Raw genomic sequence first — 6,160 nt, 5'->3', positions numbered from 1 at the left:
AGGTGATTGGAGGATAGTTGGTGGTTAATGGATTGAGGCTGACTCCTGACAAGACAGAAGTACTGTTTCTGAGGGACATGGGGTGGGTGGGGGTAGAGGACTCCCTGATCCTGAATTGGGTAACTGTGCCCCTGAAGAACCAGGTGCACAGCTTGGGAGTCATTTTAGACTCACAGCTGTCCATGGAGGCATAGGTCAATTCTGTGTACAGGGCAGCTGTCTACCAGCTCCATCTGGTACACAGGCTGAGACTCTACCTGCCCACAGACTGTCTCTCCAGAGTGGTACATGTCCTGGTTATCTCCTGCTTGGATTGCTGCAATGCGCTCTACATGGGACTACCTTCGAAGGTGACTCGGAAACAGAAGCTAATTCAGAGTGTGGCAGGTAGACTGGTGACTGGGAGTGGCCACAGGGACCATATACCACTGGTCCTAAAGGATCTGTACTGGCTACTAGTACTTTTCCAAGCACATTTTAAAATGTAGGTGCTGACCTTTAAAGCCCTAAGCGGCCTCGGCCCTGTATACCTGAAGGAGTGTCTCCACCCCACCCCCCATTGTTCAGCCCAGACACTGCGTTCCACCTCCAAGGGCCTTCTGGCGGTTCCCTCACCATGAGAAGTGAAGTTACATGGAACCAAACAGAGGGTCTTCTCTCCAGTGGTGCCCTCCCTGTGCCACATCCTCTCCCATCAGATGTCAAGGAGATAAAGAACCACACAACTTTTAGAAGGCATTTGAAGGCCAGATGTCAAAGCGATAAACAACTACCTGACATTCAGAAGACATCTGAAGGCAGCCCTGTTCAGGGAAGTTTTTAATATGTGACATTTTTGTGTATTTTTCATCTTTGTTGGAAGCCGCCCAGAGTGGCTGGGGAAACCCAGCCAGATGGGCGGGGTACAAATAATAAATTATTATTATTATTATTATTATTATTATTATTATTATTATTATTACCCTGTATTGATAAGTTTTTAATGTTTGGTGTTTAATTACATTTTTATATGTGTCGGGACTGGAGTCCCTCAGAGTGACTTGAGCGGCCCAGCCAGATGGGCAGGGTATAAATAATAAAATTATTGTTATTATTGTTACTGTTGTTGCTGTTATTCTGCAGATCTGCCAGGCACCACATTGGCTAGCCCCTGTGTACCACCATTACAGCCCTTCTAAATGCACAGATTTCCTGGGCATTGTCCAGGTTTTTTGCTGGCTCTGGAGATTCTGCTTTGCCTTCAGGAATTTCCCTGGCTCTGTTTTTGTTTTTTTTTAAAGACACGTCACAAAACAAAACAAAAAGCTCCCTTTCAGGACAGCAATAGGCCTATTTACATTTCCCATTTTCTTTGGAGTGGATAGGAATGGAAGGGCTGGGGTGGGGTGGGGGGAAGGGGTCTCATGGTTGCTCCTGTAACTGGCCCCTTCCCTCCCAGCTATAATGCTTTTAGCAGCAGTCATGGCGGGACTGCGGATCAAAATGCCATAGCTGTGGTCTCACCGGCAGCTGCCTGGACTCCTGAATCAGCATTTCTGCAACACGGCATCAACAAGACTAGCACATCTCAAGTGTGCACAGATCTCACGGTAAGTATCTGAATAAGCAGAGGAGATTTGAATAATGTCTCCGTAAGTGACCATGAAAAAAATGTGTGTTAAATGTGGGGAGCTGCGTGGTGCATGTGTGAACTTTCTATGTACATACTTTAATTGAAGTGGATTAATGCTAGAGGTAGGTATCAATTTAAATCCAGTGCGTTTAATATGTGCATATCTGTGAAAGCTCATAGTAGTAATTCCCAAGCTGTGTTCCAGAGCATGCTAGGGAACTTTGAGTGTGCTTGGCTTCAATCCTGACTGTGCACAGTTACTTGGGAGTAAACCCCACTGAACACAGTGGGACTTAGTTCTAAGTCAACATACATAGGACTGTACTGTCAATAAATAAAATGAAGGATGTGGATCAGCCCAATGAACCAACCCACACAGAAAGCTGCCTGCTGTTTCTCTGCAAGATTAACAGCTCTGCCCTTTCTTACTTCTAGTTACCCGCTTATATTACAGGGTCATTGTCTACATATGCACCTACTGATGTACTCAAAAGACACATGCATTTTGGGGTCTTGAGCTCAGAGGAACCATGCACCACTGGGCAAGCTGCACTTATCGAAGACTTAACAAGGGGAACAAACAACCAAGAGCTTAGAATGAAATAATTTACAAACCTCACACAAATTAAAGCAATTAAAACAGTTAAAACAAGTAAAAACGGTTAAAACAATTGTAGCAGCAGCTCTGTCTCTGATTTGTAGCTGGTGCTGCAGCCAGGAGATACGGATTGACTGCAGGTACAGAGGTCACAAGACTACTGCTAATTGTGGCTAATTGGTTTAGAAATTGGTGATGCACATTCAAATCACATTACCCCGCCCTGCAAAGAATTCTTGGCATTATAGTTTGTTAAGGGTTGCTGGGAATTGTAACTCTCTGAGGAGTAAACCACAGTGCCCAGAATTCTTTGAGGGGAAGAATGTGCTTTGGATGTGCTTTAAAGGTATAGCGTGTACAGGTAGCAACCATTCTAGGCGTGTCCAACTGATGTGTGATTGCCAACATGCGGGTCCTTTTGGACCCAGAAGAAGGCAGAATGGGGTGGGGTGCAATTATACCTGCTCCACCGATGCTCGCAGGGGCCAGGAACTGAACCCCCACACGAAATAATCACTGCCTGTACTCTGATCAAAACAAGCAAGACAGAATGCAGGTGTAACTTTTCCTGGGAAAGAAGGCTTTTTCTATGGGGATCTTGCAGATCATCTTGAGGGCCAAGTCACCAGTGTTGTTTTGGTGTTTTGCAATGGGCTGCTGAGGGAAACATATGAATTCATGGTCTCTAACCTCTGCCCCCACGTTCAGTGTGGCAAGAGCAAATCAAAGCACTCTCCAATCCAACAGGGGCAAGCAGAAGCATGTGGACCGAATGGAATAGCCACTGAGTGTTATGACAAACTCATAATGCCAATGTAGGGTGGACCTTCAGTTTGCTTAAGATGACTGATGATTCCTTTGGGACTCTGAAGATGACAACCACATGTCATCCGTGTCAACCTTGCAAACCTTGGCAGACCCTTCGTAGTCAGTGAGGGTTTGTTTGTTTGTTTGTTTAGTCATGTGTAAAAACTGAGTGTAATCAGGGTTTAATAACCAGTGTCCACAGGACACTTCATGATACTGTGCAGACAGAAAAGCAGCATGGGGCATTACCCAGGAGGAAGAAGAAGGACAAGAAAGAAGAGCAGGAAAAGGGAAGTCAGAGATGGGAAACAGAGCACTGATGAATTGAGTGTGTGAGAGAAGAAACAGGCAGTTGCCATCTCAGGTACGACATATGTTCTGATTACCCTCCAGTATGAGGAGCAAGGGAGGAGAAACTCTGCTCTATCTCCATCTCAGTGGATAAAGGGTCCAGATCTGCTGTTGGTTTGTGTTGTTATTCCTGCAGGCATCCTTGAGATCAGAAAAATGGTAGGGAGAGAATTTGCAAGTGTAGTGGCCATGTTTGCCTTTGTAATGCCCTGTTTGGGTCTTTCCATCATGGAATTCAAGGCAGGATACAATAGGTTCTTATCTGAAGGAGCATCTCCACCCCCATCGTTCTACCCAGACACTGAGGTCCAGCTCCAAGGGCCTTCTGGTGGTTCCCTCACTGCGAGAAGCCAAATTACAGGGAACCAGGCAGAGGGCCTTCTCAGTAGTAGCACCCGCCCTGTGGAACGCCCTCCCACCAGATGTCAAAGAGAACAACAACTACCAGACTTTTAGAAGACATCTGAAGGCAGCCCTGTTTAGGGAAGCTTTTAATGTTTGATGCATTACTGTATTTTAATATTTTGTTGGAAGCCGCCGAGAGTGACTGGGGAAGCCCAAACACATAGGTGGGATATAAATAATAAATTATTATTATTATTAAATTATTATAGATTGTCTCATATCCAGGAATGGACCAGATTCAGACCTGCTTGACCTTAAGAAGCTAAAAAAAAAGTATTTATTATATGATTCATACAATTTTCCACTGTAGTAAGTCACAAAACACCAAATTGCAAAAACACTCCCAACTCGCCCACCCATAACAAAGGTGTAGTCCAGCACAGGTAAGTATAGTATATGTAAAAAACAGATTATCATGATTCAGGGAATTGCAAGAAAGGATATACAGTCCAACTATTGGACCAACGAAACTATATGACAAACCCCTAGAAGACCAGTATTGTCCATTGTATTCATAATAAAACAAAAGCAATCTGCTGCGGATATGCTCTAGGAATGTTTCTGTGCCCTCAGACCTTTGTTTAGAAAGTCTGCCTATGGTCTCATGCAGTCAAATTCTTTCATGGAAAGATGGCAGTCATTCATTACACAGAGGTTGGTGGTTGGTTCTCCCTCCTTCTAGCATTTGCAAGAATGTGTCTCTGCTTAAGCAGCACTTCTTATTCACCTTTAAAATAAATATCTTGTAGATTTTTGAGTACAACAATAACATATACAAACAGCAGCAAATAAGACAAGAGTTTGGGAGAGAAATAAAGATAAGTTGCTCATTTCAACTTCTGTTTTCTGTCAAGCCGCATTTCTAACCTCTGCTGTTGTTTCACTTCCTGTACAAGTTTTATGTGGATGTTTTTGGAAGGAGCCTATGGAAAAATCCAGGCTCTGGCAGCGGAATAACGTGCAGAGTTTAAATCAATAGTAGTAATTTTTAAAATGGCTAGGTTGTTTATAGACATACAGCCTACCAACACTGGAAAGCGAATGGGTATTTTCCTCTTATGCAGTTAGTCCTAATGACCCACTGTTACAGTTTTTAAAGAAAGGCCTGGTTTCAGTGAGCGACGGACTTTTTGAGGGATAAGGCAAGAGCTGAACATCACTCCACAGACACCCAGATGCTGCAGAAACAGAATTGTGAATGACCTTGGCTAGTTACTGCAGGATGTATAAGACTGATAAAAATACTCTGATTAATCCCTCTCACTAAGTAGCCATGTAAACTGTACAAAGTGTCAGTTACAGATAGGTAGCCGTGTTGGTCTGCCATAGTCAAAACAGAAAAAATTCCTTCCAGTGTATCTGAAGAAGTGTGCATGCACACGAAAGCTCATACCAATAACTAACTTAGTTGGTCTTTAAGGTGCTACTGGAAGGAATTTTTTCTGTTTTGTACAAAGTGTGTTAGTTACTGTGGTTTCGAAGAGAAAAGGGAACTGGTAGGAGAGAAACACCCTAAAGCAAATCTCATCTTTCATCAGCTGTGTGATGCAGAACAGAAAAAAGTTTGAAATTTTAATTGTAGTAGTAACTTCTTCTTCTTCTTCTTCTTCTTCTTCTTCTTCTTCTTCTTCTTCTTCTTCTTCTTCTTCTTCTTCTTCTTCTTCTTCTTCTTCTTCTTCCAATTTATATCCTATACCTCGTCCCAAAGGAGCCCAGGGAGGAAACATACAAGCGATAAAACAATTAAAACATTTAGCAGTCTCTTTTCACCCTGGTGTGTTCTTTCTCAATTTCATCATGTTTTATTGGCAGTCGAGTCACTTTTTAACCTCAGGTGGCACTAAGTAGACTTTGCTGCCAATATATCTCCCACTACTTGCATTTTATAGGGCTGCAGTGTTATACTATAAGAGAAAACGTTTAAAACCTTGGTCTGTATATATACAACATTTTATTCTATAATTAATGGAGACTGAGTACTTATTTTTCTATGTAGATCTGTTGTATTTATTTGCCTTTGAAAAACACTTCTTCAGAAACTGGTTTCATTCTGAAAAGTAAAGCTCGCTGCAGATTGACTTGGCATCACCCCACAGGTGACCATTTGAAAACAGATGAAAACAGATGTAGGCAGTCCCAGAAATGGTGTGCTTGTGTGGCCACACCTGTCCAATGATGTTTTGGGTGGGCATATACTGCCACTTCCTTCTTCACTCACCTGGGGCATGTGCAGGGTGGAAAAGGCATGGAAAATCTAATCAAGGGGAAGGTTTCCAAATGTGTATCAAGTAACCACAGTCTCCCTTCTGGACTGTAGAATCTAGAATCAATCTAGACTGAAAGCAGTATGTTGTGGATTAGCATGAGTGATTGGGACTGATAAAAAC

The 6,160-nt window shown here is 43.0% G+C and overlaps 1 protein-coding gene across 3 annotated transcripts in view; it reads left to right on the top strand.

Annotated features, from left to right (window-relative positions):
* The first annotated feature begins 1,379 nt into the window (after nt 1-1,379).
* The window catches only part of KAZALD1 (Kazal type serine peptidase inhibitor domain 1), a 34,322-nt gene continuing 29,541 nt past the window's right edge, over nt 1,380-6,160 (top strand). For 2 of the 3 annotated variants that reach the window (XM_028730470.2, XM_077930168.1), the window contains exon 1: nt 1,380-1,589. The gene's annotated coding sequence lies outside the window, so the exon portion shown is untranslated. The remainder of the gene's footprint in view (nt 1,590-6,160) is intronic. The other variant, XM_028730469.2, reaches the window with a different exon arrangement.

This window comes from Podarcis muralis, chromosome 6, assembly GCF_964188315.1.
Source record: "Podarcis muralis chromosome 6, rPodMur119.hap1.1, whole genome shotgun sequence".
Taxonomy (NCBI): domain Eukaryota; kingdom Metazoa; phylum Chordata; class Lepidosauria; order Squamata; family Lacertidae; genus Podarcis; species Podarcis muralis.
The sequence above is the reverse complement of the archived record's forward strand: the minus strand, read 5'-3'. Positions and strand labels throughout refer to the sequence as shown.